Source organism: Palaemon carinicauda, chromosome 20 (assembly GCF_036898095.1).
Source record: "Palaemon carinicauda isolate YSFRI2023 chromosome 20, ASM3689809v2, whole genome shotgun sequence".
Classification (NCBI taxonomy): domain Eukaryota; kingdom Metazoa; phylum Arthropoda; class Malacostraca; order Decapoda; family Palaemonidae; genus Palaemon; species Palaemon carinicauda.
Genome location: NC_090744.1, coordinates 123,266,303 through 123,282,725, shown reverse-complemented (window position 1 = coordinate 123,282,725; position 16,423 = coordinate 123,266,303). Strand labels below are relative to the sequence as shown.

Here is a 16,423-nt window from a genome sequence, read left to right as displayed (position 1 = left end):
CCGAGACTGTCTAGACCGTCTGGGTTGTGCAGTCAACACCCTACCGGGTTGCTGAGGTTGACGCACTGCGTCAAAACAAGTCACCTCTGCTGGTTGTTGAACGTCCTGAACGTCAACAACCACCTCCGAGCGTCGCTTAACGTCAACGTGCGGCTGGCAACCCACACTGGGTCGCATCGGTGGAGGAACCACCTCAACTGGCAGACGCGAGAAGGTTACCTCAGCGTCAACAGGGCGCACAACCGACCGGTTGGAAGGTTGTTGGCCAGAAGGTTCGGTAGCAACCTTCTCCGCATTAAAGTCCTCTATCAAGGACGCAAGCTTGGACTGCATGTCTTGCAGCAAAGCCCATTTAGGGTCTACGGGAGCAGGTGCGGCAACAGACGGGGTTAGCGACTGAGGCGGTACCGCTTTCCATCCCTGAAAGCCTTGTTTATGCATGACATAATTGTACAGCAAAACTTCAAAGGCTCGAAAACAGCTGTGAAGTTGACCTGTAAAAAACTTGGAGCGTCTCCTGGCCAGGCGCCAGGGAGAGTCTACGAGATTTGAGAAGTCTATCTGGGCAGAGGCATGAACTCCCAAGCCGAGAACTTCTCTCGTGTCATATCAGACTCTCGCTCTATAAGCCAGTTTAAAAGAAGGGAAAGCAAAGGCTGTATCCCCCAAACTCCTCCTGGTGATAAACCAGTCGCCTAGCCAACGTAAAGCTCTCTAGGAGAGCGAGAGAGCACTAGCTTAAAAACAACGGCTTCGAAGTAGCTAGGCCTAGTGTAAGCTCTGACGTTTAGGCGAACGAGGAGCAGCAGTTACAAAAAGATCCGGACAAAGATCCTTAAAAAAAAATCATCATGATTTAATTAAAGTCCATAGAGGGCTAAGCAGCTTTAGGCTCCTCTCCATCTGACAGAGTCCTCAAGGGAATATCAGTAGGAGGGGGAACAGCAACTTCCTCATCTACCGGAACCTTGTCCGATAAAAGCTGAGTCTCAAGCAAGGGAGAGACCTACCGTGGTGGCAATGCTTTACAAGCAGAGTCCACACTCACTGGTGCATTAGTAGCGGACCAGAACGCAACGTCATGTAACTGCTTGACAGTCTGTGAACTGTCAACAACTGAACTGTCAACCACAACAGGTGCGTGAGGACGCACAGCGTCCACTTGAGACTGCTTTGACTGCCTAGACTGAGCAGTCAAAACAACTCTAGAATGCGGAGGTTGACGCACAGCGTCAAAACAAGTCAACTCCGATTGTTAGCGAACGTCTTGAACGTCAACAGGAGCATCAGCAAGTGGCCTAACGTCCAAATGCAGCTGAAAATCCACACGAGACCGCATCGAGTGTGGTTCTAAACAACCTGACTGACGTGACTTAGCTACGCCAACGTCAACAGGAAGCACAAAGGAACGTTAGGTTGGCTGAAAGCCAGGATATCGATGAGATAAACGGCTAGACTCAACGGACTAATCGGCAGAATAGTCTTCCATAAGGGAGGCAAGCATATTCTGCATGTCTTGCCATACAACCCATTAAGGATCAACGGAAATGGTTGTGGTAAGAGACGAGGGTAACGTCTGTGACCGCAACACTTTGCCAACAAAAAAGACTCTCGGAGTCTGTGTTACGCTTTTGTTAGGCGGCGAGCAGTTATCCGATGACTGCATAGGGTCAGAGCTGTCCTAATGGCTGTAACCAGGATGCTGGACCTGTCCTGAAAGGACTGACTTTCGCTTAAGGGCTTCGAAACCTTGTGACAGGTTTCTTATGCGAAAAGCCTTCGGATGACGAGGAGAAAAAACGTCTCTCTCGTCTTATGGTAGGGGAGATCTTGGTAAGATACACCCGATACCATAGAGGGAAACGTCTGTTCGTTGATCAAGGCCTCTCGAACCCATAAGTCGTTCGACATTACTTCTCCCCTGTTTGGGAGCTTGCAAGAGGTCCCGGACTAGGTGAACGACAGGCACGAACAGACGAACCCTCGGACGCAACACTGTAACACTTTGCGCAATATCACTTTATCACTTCGATTTTCTGTTTTGCACTTATTTCACTGAAATCGAAACTTTTACTGATTTCTACCTGAAGCACGCAATTCTACCCTTATCAAAAGGTAGTAATTGCGAAATCAGTCGTATAATGTAAGCTCATTAATACCAGCTAAAAACAGAAAACATATTTTAAGATAAAAATTTCAGTGGCTGGGGAAGAGACTAAACACTAGTTCCTTCAAAACTACGTTTTCAATCTCTAACCGCACATAGCCTGGGGACGAGAATAAAAACTAAAAACGTTTTATCCTTTCTCCCCGTACCGAGACTAGGGACGAGAGCAACTCGAGAACAACGTTACCCGCTTGAACGGAACGTTTTCTCTCCTCTCTCTCTCTCTCCCTCCGTCTCTATCTCTCTCTCTCTTTCTCTCTTGATTTCGCACCTAAAAGAAGAGCCCAATTACATTTCGTCAAAAAAACATGTTATTTGACCAAAGGAAAAAACTGAAAGGATTTTCAATTAAAAAGTTCCTTTAAAATAGAATTTAAAACATTTAAGCTTAGAAAGAATGAACAAAACGTCAGAATCGATTTACTCTTTCTGCAAAGTGAAACCGTGATACACTCTCTCTCTATCGTAACGATAGAGAGCATGTTGAACGTCCTGAACGTCAACAACTGCGTAGCATAAATAAACTAAACGTTAATTCATCTTTGAAAAAGGTACGAAGACTATTCAAAGAAATTCTTTCATAAAATATTTCATTTAAAAACTTTTAAATCCTTAGCTCTTTAAAAGCTATTTACGATATAAAGGGCTCAACGTTGATTAACTTCGGTTTCCAAGTTAGGACCGCCTACTCTCAGGAAAGGTCGCATATAAACAAAACATTAAAATTTATTTTTTATGTTTATTATAAATGGAAAGTTAATCGAAGAGGAAAATCTATAATTAATTTATAACGTGATAAGATAATTACTAAAAGCCTAAACACACTTCCGTCTAAGGGAAGGGTCGGCCATTTAAAAGTGAAAGAAAGTCCATACTCTCTGTCACCAAAATTAGATCTATCCAAAACGAGTTCAAGCTTTAAGATGAAGATAAAACACCTGCACTGCGAAAGCTCAAACCAGAATATAGTACTTCACCAAATATGATGGGAAAAACTCCAGGTTTCAACAGAGAGTAAAGTACGTCTTGTCGACACGTCGACAGAGAGAAAATTGAGTCTTTGTTTCCATAAGAGCTGGGTATCTGGTCGACAGATGGCGCTGTTGGGCACAACCGCAACCTGTGTAGCGATCGCTGGCGAGTTTTTTCCGTTGAGTTTGTCTGTCGAGCAACAGAATTGCAGCTATATATTCACCGGCTAAGTTAAATATTTAAAATATGTAACTTCTCTGGTAGTTACATATATACAGCTGATTGACACCATTGGTGGTAGGTCGAAAACCTCATCCCATTGGGAATTCGTATGATTATTAATAGCTACAATTAGTAGTACTAACAATCTGGTTCTTACCTGATAAGGAAGCTGTCTTCACAATTATCCTGCCTCATTTCACCTGCATTCCTTAAGAGACTCAGCGATGCACTCAGGGGGCTGCAAAAGTCTCTGTGGGGCTGCCACAAGGTCCTAGACCTTAGCGTGGCTAGACCTCCACCCTTGCAAACCTGGCATAGCCATGGATACTGAATCTGACCACCTACCCCAAAATTTTAAAACACTATAAAATAAACTAACTTTACTTCCATCCCAGACTGTGGAAGGCTGCGACAACCTCCACAGACAACCTGTGAACACAAGTACAAGAAAAAAGGCAAGGGTATATATTAAGTTATAGGGAAGAGCCAGTAGACCCTTCCCCAACTACGACGCCGGAGGTAACGTACGGACCCAGGGAACAGCAATCCTCATACTGGGTCTGGACATCTTGAGATAGCAGTCTGCGAAGATTGATTTACTTCGCCAGAACGTAGCCTCTAAAATTGACTTCATTGATTTATTATGCTTGTAAGCCATAGAAGTTGCAACAGCTCTAACCTCATGTGGTTTCACCTTAAGGATTGGGAAACTCCTTTCCTCACAATTCTGGTGAGCTTCCCTTATCAATCCTTGATGAAAAAAGCTAGAGCATTCTTTGATAACAGTAAAGAGGGTTTTTTAACTGAACACCAGAGGTTGTCTGTTTGTCCTCTCAGGTTTTTGGACGTGTGCAGATAAAATTTTAGAGCTCTCACTGGACAAAGGGCTCTCTTCTTCTCCCGCCCAACTAGCCTAAGTGAGATAGCCCTGGGATGTTAAAAGATCTAGGCCAAGGTCGAGAAGGATTCTCGTTCTTTGCGAGAAAGCCCAGCTGAAGGGAGCAAACAGCATTGTCTCCATTAAAGCACACCTCCTTGCTGATGGCTTGTAACTCTCCTACCCTTTTTGCTGTAGCCCAAGCAACTAGGAAAAGTGTCTTCTTGGTAAGATCCTTCCAAAACGCTTTGTCCAAGGGTTCAAACCTACTTGTGGTTAAAAAGGCCAGAACTACATCCAGGTTCCAAGAGGGGGTTGGATTGTCCTTCCTCTTAGTCATCTCAAAAGATCTAATGAGATCTGAAAGATACTTATTACCCGACATGTCAATGTGTCGATGACGAAAGACGGAGGCTAGCATGCTGCAGTAACCCTTGATGGTAGGCACAGCCATCTTCTCTTTTGTACGCAGATTCAACAGAAAATCTGCTATATTGGCTATAGAGGTACTGGTAGAGGAAAATTTGTTATTCCTGCACCATACTCAAAATATGTCCCACTTTGATTGGTAAACCCTAATAGTGGATGTTCTTCTAGCTCTGGCGATAGCTCATGCAGCCTCCCTTGAAAAGCCCTTCGTTCTTGTCAGCTTTTCGATAGTAAAACAGCAGTCAGATTGAGAGAGAGGAGATTCTGGTGGTACCTCTCTAAGTGAGGCTGTTTGAGTAGATCGCTCCGATTTGGTAATATTCTGGGGGTATCTACCAGCCACTCCATTATCTCCGCAACCCAAGGTCTCATGGGCCAAAATGGAGCTATCAGGGTCATGTGGACATTGGGCGATTCCCTGAATTTTTTCAGGACTCTGTCCAGGGTTTTGAATGGAGGAAAAGCATACACGTTTAGACCCTCCCAGTTCAGAAGAAAAGCGTCTACTGCGGCTGCTTCCTGGTCTGGGACTGGAGAGCAAAATACCGGCAACCTCTTTGTCATTTGTGTGGCGAAGAGGTCTATCGAGGATTGACCCCACAACATCCAAAGGCTGGTGCACACCTCGTGATGCAGGGTCCACTCTGTAGTTAGAACTTGCCGCCTTCTGCTGAGCAGATCCGCCCTGACGTTTTTCTCCCCTTCTATGAAGCGAGTAATCAGGGTTATGTCCCTCGCTTTCGCCCAGAGAAGTAGATCTCTTGCAGTCTCGTACAGTGAGGTCGAATGAGTGCCTTCCTGGTTTTTTATGTAAGCCAATGCAGTGGTGTTGTCTGTGTTGATCTGAACCAATCTTCCTCAGACTTCCTTCTGAAAGTGAATGAGGGCTAGGTGAATGGCCACTAGTTCTTTGATATTTATGTGCCATTTCCTCTGAGAGACTACCCACAGAGCCCTGTTCGAGAATCGTAAGCGTCAAACAGGGACGAAATCGACCTCTTTAGTTCAGACAGATCAGACATTTGATGCGCGCGAACTGAACCGTGTACTGATCGCTGCGAGGGATCGTCAACCGTAGTCGGGTGACTACCAGGTGAAAGACCTCGTGACATTTCCGGCGCGCCTTGTGCGCGATCTGAATCGATTCTCATCTCCAGATAAATGATATTCTGTGAGGGAGTTAGTTGAGATTTGGCGTTAAGGACATTATCATTTGAAGAGACTCCAGACACTTTACTTGTGATTCTGCTCCGAGTAGCCAGTCGTCCAGGTACAAAGAAAACCTTACTCCCTTTACGTGACGCCAGCGAGCCACGTTGGACATCACCCAGGTAAAACCGTAGAGAGCCGTGTTCAGTCCAAAACAGAGTCCTTTAAACTGATAAGTGGTCTTGAGGAACATGAACCTTAGAAAATTTCTGTGGTCCGGGTGTATCGGGATATGGAAATACGCGTCCTGCAGATCTAATGACACCAACCAATCTCTCTGTCTGGTGCCTGCAAGGACTGACGCTGAAGTTTCCAAAGAGAATTTTACTTTGCTGACGAACTTGTTCAATGGACTGACGTCCAGAACAGGTCTCCATCCCCCCAAGCTTTTCGGAAAGATGAAAAGTCTGTTGTAAAAACCCCCCTGAGGAGGTGTCCTCTACCACTTCTATGGCTAATTTCGACAACTTAAGGTTCACTTGCTCTTGAAGAGCTGCTGCTTTGTTCCCGGAATGGGTTGTTGTCAACTCTAAGGGTATCGATGACATGGGAGGTATTCTCAGGAAGGGGATCTTGTATCCCTCCTTGAGGACATTGATCATCCAGATGTCCACCCCCCTTTGTTTCCACTCTCGCCAAAAAAAGGGAAAGCCTGGCTCCCATAGTGTCTGGAGATTGCATGTCTCACTTTCTTGATTTGGTTTGTTGTCTTGGGAATCTGCGAGCTTGACCTCCAGCCGCAATCTTCCGAGTTCCCCTTGAAGGGGCTTTCCCGCGAAAGGGCTGACGAGTGGGAGGAGCCTCCTTTTGTTTCCTTGCTAAAAAGCTAGCTGGGATGACTTTCTTAGCAGTCCTAGAGATAAGATTTTGCGTAGCCTGTTGTGCCAGAGCTGTCGACAAATCTTTCACCAAGTCCGGAGGGAAAAGATAATTACCCAATGGAGCAAATAAAATTCAGATCTCTGAACAAGGGACAAACCTGAAGATAAGAAGGAACAAAACATAGCCCTCTTTTTAAGAACTGCCGTAAAAAGGGCGGAAAGTTCGATGGAACCATCCCTCACGGCCTTATCCAGACAGGCAATCAGATGCATCTGAGCCTCATTCTTAGGATCTGTGGCCTCTGCGAGAGCTCTGAGAGTCCAGTCCATAAGGCTGAAGACTTCTATTGTCCTAAAAATTCCCTTCAGCAGATGGTCCATTTCAGAATTGGACCACAATCTTTGATTTGCTCATGGCTGACCTGCGTGAGGAGTCAACAAGTCTCGAGAAGTCTACCTGAGAGGAGGATGGCACTCCCAAACCGAGAACTTCCCCAGTCGAAAACCACAAACTAGATCTGGAGGCCAGTCTAGTAGGAGCAAAGGAAAAGGAGGCCGTCCCTAGATCCTTCCTCTTGGACGTCCAATGGTTGAGAGTTGAGAGAGCTCTCTTAACCGATCTAGCAAGAACCATCATCTTGAAGGAGGATGCTTTTCGGGGTCTGCCCTTCAAAAACTGAGAGGGCGGGCTCTGAGGCATAGGTTGAGTAAAGTCCTCCGGATACGGAGATGTTAAAACTGTCGGTAGCTTTTTAAGGTCAGCTGCCTATAGTGAATCCTGAGAGTCGTCCTCTAAAACTTCGGCTAAAGGAACATCGATCTCCCGAGTCGAATGGGTATGAGACAAAACCGCGTCATCCTGTCGGTTATCGTCCTCCATAAAGAATTCAACTTGTCCTGATGGAACATTGTAAAGGATACCATCCAATTGTGAGAAGCATCACGTTTACGTTCTGTAAGTCTCGAGGGAGAGACAGGTTCCAGTGCTTCCAGCATAAGTCCATCATGCTGTAAGGAAGCATCAACATCGTGTTCCCCATGCTGCGAGGGTAAGTCCTGCTCGCGTGCATCCAGTGTGCGTTTAGCATGCTGTATGTTAACAGTGTGATGCGAGGTAGCGTTACTTGCGCGTCTACGAGTCGCAAAGGAGAGACAACCACTTGTCTATCATGCCGCGAGGACAAGTCCTGACTGCATGAGACCAGCATGCGTCCAGATTGCTGTATGCGTCCATGTTGCCGTGAGGTTCCAGCATTTGCATGTGTCCCGCATGCTGTATGTTTACCGCGCGACACAAAGAAGTGCTAGTATCGCGTCCAGCAATTCGCGAAGGAGAGAGAACTGTTTGTCTATCATTCTGTGGTTTTTCTCCCCTTCTAGGAGCGTCCATGAGCGCTGCAGCTCACGTGCGTTCTTGCCGCGAGAGCGCGCTCGGAAGTATGACGTGCGCGATTCTGACGCTGAGGAGAGTCCTACTCGCGTGTCTACAGTATGCGTTCAGCTCGCGTGCATCCAGCATGCTGTGAAAGAGCGTCAAAATCCTTGCCGCCTCCCATAACGCGACCAGATTGCTGGGAGGGAGCGTCAAAATAATTGCCGCCTCCCATAAAGCGACCAGATCGCTGCAGCTCGCGTGTGTTCTTGCCGCGATAGCGCGCTTGGAACTAAGACGTTCGCGAACCTGACGTGGGGAAGCGGCCCACTCGCATGTGTCCAGCAAGCTGAATGCGTCCAGCATGCTGAATGCGTCCAGCATACTGTATGAGCCCAGCATGCATCCCGCATGCTGCATGCGTGTTGTGAGGGAGCGACAAAATCAATGTCGTATCCCGAAAACGCGTCCAGATCGCTGTGAGGGAGCGATCCTGACGCTCGGTCCCATGACGAGCCACTGTCTTGTCTAGCGGGACGTGAAAACGTAAAACGCCAGTCTCGCGTCAACTGACGGCTAGGATAACACTTTTACATCACCTTTCCAATGGCGAGGGTGAGCGTACTGTGATACGACAACAGAATCGCTCGAGGGGACGTTCGATCGCTGATCAAGGTCTGACATCTCCATTAGCCTTTCGACTTTCCTTCTCCCAGGGGTTGGGGAGCATGGAAGAGGTCCCGGGCTAGGAGTATGACGGACACGAACAAACGCACCCTCCACAGCACTGCGTCATTTTACGTGACATTGAACACTAGCACTTTTAACTATTTCACATTAGATCTTAACAGACCTTCCCGTTGCGAGAGATTATACTCTTTCGCCAAGGGCTAGAAAGAAAATACAATAGGTTATATGATTAATATTAGTATTCTCAAAATCGAAATATAAAATAACGATACAAGTGATTGTGAAACAATAACAATCGTCAAGAGTATTACGTATCGTAAATTGACTGCATTGCGTCATTTAACGTGCCATTGAACACTAGCACTTTTAACTTTCACATTAGATCATAATAGACCTGCCCGTTGCGAGAGATTATACTCTTTCGCCAAGGGCCATAAAGAAAATACAATAGGTTACATGATTAATACTAGTATTGTCAAAATCGAAATATTAAATAACGATACAAGTATTGTGAAACAAAAACTATAGTCAAGAGTACTACGAGCGTAAATTGACTGTACGCTCGTGAAATCTCTACATCGAAAATTAACTAAGGGAAATATACTAATCGGACAAATATATACTTGAAAATAATATATTTCCCTTCATTATAAACATACTTATGCTTAGTAAGTTAATATTTTAAACATTTTTAGCAAGAAAACGAAACAATTCACATAATGCAAGTCATACTAAGAAGACTAGGTCACAGATTGTGACGTCATTGCGATGGCGGACTGAATTCCTTCAAGGCATTCAGATCTCGCTCTGCTAAGAGTTTACGTCACATAATTGTGACGTCACAATGTTTTAATGTTTTTCCTTCCATTATATCTTTAAGAGTTGTTTGTTCGTTAATAAAGTAGGGGGAAAAAATTCCTTGATCCCTCAATCTTACGAACATAGAAAGAAAACAAATACATACATGCTCCCTGCTAATTACAGTGTGGGAACCAAGAGCAGCTCGAAAGCCGGTCTAGCCCCACACACAAAGTTCAACAACAGAGGAGCCATCTTGAAAATAAAGTTAAATTAAACTGTCCAAGTTGGACCAACAAAAACTATCCTAATCAATATCTTCGATAGTTGAAAGGCAGCGAAAGCCATTAACAATAATCAGACAAAAGGTACTTAAAAAAATTGTAGAATAAAGTAATATATCAGCGAAACGAATTTCCTAGGTGTTGACTCAATCAACGGCAGGGAATTTCTGAAGAATGTTGGGTATGGTTCTGGTAACCTATGAGAGATGGCGCTCATGTATGACCACCTACTGTCATGGCGGCGATTGCCGCGAAATTTGAATTTCTGCCGTGCCGCATCGAAACGCGGGATTTAAGCTATATATATGTAACTACCAGGGAAGTTACATATTTAAAAACAAAGTTTCTCCTGCCAAGGTACCACAGCGCACTGAGCAAGCTTAGGCTGTCAGGTCCACCCAACACGCTGAGCAATCTCAATTGGCCTGCTCCATCGAAAAGTATTGCAGGCCTGACAGGTACTCCCGAGAGAGCCTGCCAGCAACTGCTCTACTGCTAACTTGTGTAGAATGCATCAGCAATGACCCAAGACCTGTATGAGATAAAACCCCTCCAGAAGCTCAGGGATGGAAAGGACCAGGCTGACCCCTGCAGAGGTAGATGTGTGCTTCCACTGTGTCCCATGGATCAGCAAATTGAAGAACTGCTCCTAAGTGGGGAGATCCAAAAGCTCTAAGGAAGGCAAGAAAGACTCCGCTCTGGTCATGGGTGCTGCTGCTTTACTACTGGAAGCAGCTAGGCCCTCAGAAAATTAGGAATATCCAGGGATCAAAGATTGACACCTTTGCTCGTTCATTCTCCAAAGAAGACAGATCGAGCAGAGGCCGCAGGGAGGCAAAGGGGTGCCGGAGGAAAAACGCCATGAATACTTTGGCTATGGGGAAAACCCCAAGGGAGACAAATCCCTTTTGGACTTATTTTTCCATTGCCTTCTAACTTAATGGTAAGTTTATAGCCAGGTTCCTTCTTAGCAGTGGAAAGGGACGACACATCCTCCTCCTCCAAGCCAAAAACAAAAAGTGATTTGATACACTCGGCGAGTGTGAGCAGAGTGGCTGGTTTCCCAGCAAGCGGGTTATTTATCCATAATGGAGAGCGAAAGGATTTGTATGTAGTGTCGGAACAAATTGGAAATTCAAATCAATTGTATCTATTGGCAATCAAATCCGTCTTTAATTCATCATTAATCCAATAGTGTAGGCTACTATATGTCTTCTGACAAAAGTATTAAAAAATTCAAACTCCCTACATTGATTAAAATCTATTATTAGTCACACTAACAACTGTCAATGCAGTACACACAAAAGAAAATCCTACTGTAATCTAAAAATTAAATTTTGCATTGAATAACTAATTAGGAATAAAATTATCACCGTAATTGAACCTTATGCAATATTAATCTCACATATCCTAATGCAATCCATTAACAATCTATTAACATTATCCATAAAAGTACTAATCCATCGTAATGTAATCAATTGGCAATCTATAATCCTCAGTAAACATAAGAGATCTAATTCAATTTTAATTTACTTAAAAGTCAATTTGACCTCAATCTAATTGCAAGACACCATTTTTTATACCATTCAAATCAAACAAACAATTATCTTTATGAACCTTACCTTTGAAACTCCAGTTACTGCACCTAGCTGGATTTTATTGATTCTATGGTGCCATTGAAGAGCAGAAAAAATTATAAACCCTCAGAAAACTGTCTCCCATAACTCACTGCTTAGGATGCACCTGAAATAAAAGAAAATATTTGTGAAAATATTTTTAAAAATTCTCCAATTGTTTTGTATAATCATAAAATGGAATTCAACATGACTTTTTTGCTTTTATAATTACCTAAAAGGATCTTTCATAAGTGTTGTTGCCTATTCAGTGGTATTAACGGGTTGACTAACATACGTTTAGTTTAAAAAAAAATCTGAATTAACTTGACACTTTTTCAAAGAACAATATTAAGAAATAATCATGCACTGCTATCAAACTTAAATGTCATTATAAACTTCGTATTCCCCATAAAGCACTTACCACAAACATGGCAGTCAGTGGGTAAATGAAAAGTACCTTTTATACATTTTCCCCACAAGCACATTCTACAAATACACCAGCCATTAACTACTCCCCAGGCTATAAATAACAGTTGGTACATGAAAGAATTCTGATATGTTAAGTATAAAACTTTTGGAAATTTCATTTAATTCAAACGGTCAGTTAGTAAATATGAGTGAAACATTAAAGGTATTATTATAGAACTAAACGGGAAAAGCTTTCCTAATAAAGAAATGGGGTTATGTATAGAAAAACTCCCGTTCTCATCCAAAATGACCTTTATTTCCGTCTTAAAAAAATATTTAAGAAGATATACTCTAATATAAGGGCCACCCAGTGGGAACCCGGCTTTTGGGTAGGGAAAATTTACTGGCGAATCAATAAATAGTGGTAAAACTAACATTTTTCTCAATACATTATTCTCTGGGACACAATAAATACACGAAAAATTACACAAAATATAGAGATCCTCTCACCTAAATTATTTATTTCACTTTTGCTTACAATTCACAAGTCAGACGTATCTGCTCCTGTTCATGCATAGCTTTTTGTGCAATTACGACTTTATACTTCCTGCACATAAGCCATCCTTCCACTTTCTTTCTACCAATGGAATTACTCCTGTTCGTTCATTTGTACGTAGCTCCTCCTCCTCCCTTTGCCTACCATATGATTAAGTTCACCATATTTGGGCATGTATGGTGCGTATGCTTGAGTGTGACGTAGGTAGTTCTGTGAAACACCCAGTTTTCTTACAACTCCTCAGTTCCTTTGTAGCTGTGTTACGTGTTGTGTGTGCGTTATGGAGCCCAACGTAACAAAGTGTAATGGCTGCCATTATGGCTATTTTGATACTATAGCCAAGTTTCCCGGTGACTCTTCAAGGTAATTCTGGTGTAGTGCATAATTATTTAAAAGCTCATTGTGTTATCCTTTAAAGGTTAGTGTCCCAAGTGCAATTATAATAAGGATTTATTTGCGATTTACTTTATCATAATGTATTGATTTTTTTGTGATTTACGTTTAGTTTGTGACCTGGGAAGGGGGGTCCGCAAGCCCCCCCACTAGGTCTGTAACCTAGGAAGGTTTCTGACCTACAAAACGTGGGTCTGGAAGCTTGCCCCAGGCTAGGTCTGTGACCTGAGAACTACAAAGTTAGGTTAGGTTTTTTTTTTTTTTAGGTTCGGTGACCTTTTACAAATCTCAAAAGTGTTATAATCACATTTTGTCCTGTCTTCACACAACCAAAGTCTCAAGTTCCCACCCCTGGCTAGGTCTATGACCTGGGAAAGGGGGTCCGGAAGCTTGCCCCTGGCTAGGTCTGTGACCTGAGACCTATTAAGTTAGGTTAGGTGGTTTTTTTTTTGTGACCTTTTAAAAATCTCAAAAGTGTTATAATCACATTTTGCCCTGTCTTCACACAACCAGTCTCAAGTTCCCACATTAGTCCGTCGGGAAGTAGGGGTCTACAATGGTCGAACAGCCTATTTGCAATGGAAATAGAGGTCAAATTCTTTGAAAGCAAACTATTTACTGTAGGAAAAGCTGTTTTGCCTATTAGAAATGTTGCCCCGTGGTGTTCTATAATTTTACCACATTACAAGGTCCTAAACCCATATGGTAATAGCACAGGCAAGACAATTTTTCACCATAGATTTCTAAAACAAAAAGATTGGGACAACAGTTCTTTTCACATTTGTCTATTATATACAAGTTATTATTATTCTTTTGCCTCTTAAATCTAGAACAAAATATGCAGAAACAGACAGCAATGTGTAACTTCTTACAAATAAATCCAGTATTTAAACATATTGACCAATTATAATTACCAAGTGTTATATTGCATATCTGTTAATTGTGCCTATTGACAAGCAAAGCTTCAATAGCTGTTTGAGTTCTGTTTTGAACAGAAATGTGCTGTGTAGTAGGTTAAGCTATAATATAGCTCCATAATTTAACTTTATCTACAGTACTACTGTATATGTCAAGGTGCGATATATCCTGATAATTTTATTTTATCTACTGGAAATTGAGTCACATGAGGTGGGAAGGAAGGTGTTGTGTAGTAGGTTAAGCTACAATACCGCTCCATAATTTAAATTTATCTACAGCACTACTGTATATGTCAAGGTGCGATATATCCTGATAATCTTATCTACTGGAAATTAAGTCACATGAGGTGGGAAGGAAGGTGTCTACACGGTCGAACGTTTGTTGAACCCGCTTGTCAAAAGGTTCAAAGAGGTGGAGTCCGTCATCACAAATGCATAAGGTTTGTGGACAATGAAGCCCTGTACTCAAAAGTCAGGCGAGAAGAGACTTTCTTTGAACCACTCAAGAAACATGTTTGACAACCAAATATCCAACATCATCACTTCCAACGCTTGTCTGTCAAACTGCGTTCGACCGTGTAAACCTACCTTTAATCTAGCCAGGTAAGGATTCAGCACCCTAGATTAGGTTAAGGTTTGTACACATTCTAGTAAGTATTTATGTAGAGGAAAGAATAGAATCTGTTTAAACATACAAGCAAGCTCCTTTTTTTCTTTTCATAAAAGGTAGCATTGTGCAGTAATACTATGAAAAGGTTGCCTTCAAATATATAAATGGACCAGGATTTTGGTGTTAGTATATAGCATTGTAGCCTATACAGTATATTATGGAAGGCCATGTTAGGATGCACCCATCTATCTTGATTCACTTTATATTTTTTCAACTCTAAGTGGGAGAGGAGTTCAGGTTAGGGTATTATTTTAGAAAGAGGAACCAGCTTAGTGACCTATAAATACTTCAGAAACGCATAAATTGCACTTTTCTTATTAGGAATATACCATTAGTTATGGCCGGAGATGAATAGTACATAAGTAATCGATTTTAGTTACGTTTACAAAAAATGAGGACTTTTTTACTAAGGCGAGTGGCTATTAAAGAGAGATGTTCACCCTTTGACTCCCGCCAAAAAATTACTTCATAGCTCCGCCCCCTCTTTTTGTTCCACCTACACACTTTGTTTGATTGCCCCACGTGACTAATTCACGCACCTATTGGCTCATTTTAAACAAACGAAAACCAATTATATTCAAATATTACTACCACTGTGGCGCTTCAGGCAGTACTAAGCATGGCCGTCATTCAGATAACTTGTAGTGGTTGTGATAGACTATTTTGAATTTATAAGACGATATCACTCGCAAGATTCCGAATTCATCACATTTTTGCAGGCACATGGTGTTTTACCTACAGCAGTAATTTGTCCTCACTGTGATATAACTTGTACATATCGTGAAACAAGGCATAAATTTTCGTGTGGCCGTCGAAGGAAGCTTAATAAGCAGAAGGGAGGTAGAAAGCGTGTGTATTCCGTTAGCCTTTTTAAGGGGACATTTTTAGAGTGCTCATGTGAAACCCTGGCCAGTTGCTTTGTTTGTAAACCATTGGTTAAGAAAATCTTTTGATCATACCACTATTATACGGTGCCTAAAGTGGTCAAGTAGAACAAGCATAGATTGGCGATCGTTTTGTTCCGAAGTAACAGAACAATGGTTTTCCAACCAACCGCAAATTGGTGGTCGTGACGTCATTGTGGAAATCGACGAGACGCTCTTCGTATATCGCAAATACAATCGTGGTCGACAACTTACCCAAGTGTGGTTGTTTGGGGGAATAGAGCGAAACTCAAAGAAAAAAATCGTTATTCCTCTTAACAAAGAAGGCCAAGACAGAAGTGCAGGGATGCTTATTCCACTTATTAAACAATTTATTTTACCTGGTTCTGTTGAGATTAGTGATGGGTGGGCAGCGTATCGCACACTTGCTGAAGAAGGATATACATATACGCACAAAGTGATCAATCACAGCGAACAATTTGTCGACAGACGATAGTAGTGTGCACACGCAAAAAATTTAACAACTTTGGCGTGATATAAAAGATCGGTCGAGACGCCCTGGTAACCGAAAACAATATCTCGAACAATATTTAGCGAGATATTTGTTTATAGACAATCCCAATAAAGAACAGGGTCAGTTGCATCACAACTATTTTATTAAAGCTGGGAAATTATATGTACCCCATAGTGACCGACAAAGACCACAGGCCGAAACCGATAATTCATCTTCGGACAGCGATATCGAACCAAGGCCTTCTTTTTAAGGTAAATATAAACTTAGGTTTAGGTTATAATTAGAATTTGGTGTTATTTTACTGTCTTAGGTTAGGTAGTGCCCCGAAAATCACTGTGGCCTTAAGTCCCCCCCCCCCCGGCACGGCCTAGGTAGGGGTACAGGGCCCTAGATTAGGTTAGGTGGTTGTTTGTTAGGTTAGGATATGTTTGTTATAGAGTGAAGTCTAAACCGTTCATTTCCGAGGAAAATGAAGGTGATATTCGTGCAAAACACATCAAAATCACCTAGAAAAACATGTTTTCAGGACATTTTGGGCTGGTTCCTCTTTCTAAAAATTTCCCCAGGTTAGCTAGGTCAGGACCTGGTGCTAAGACATCCTTATTGTTCTGTGTTCATATACAC

The 16,423-nt window shown here is 42.6% G+C and overlaps 1 long non-coding RNA gene across 1 annotated transcript in view; it reads right to left on the bottom strand.

Moving 5' to 3' along the window:
* The window catches only part of LOC137614437 (uncharacterized), a 450,523-nt gene that overhangs the window by 433,148 nt on the left and 952 nt on the right, over positions 1-16,423 (bottom strand). The window lies entirely within an intron of this gene.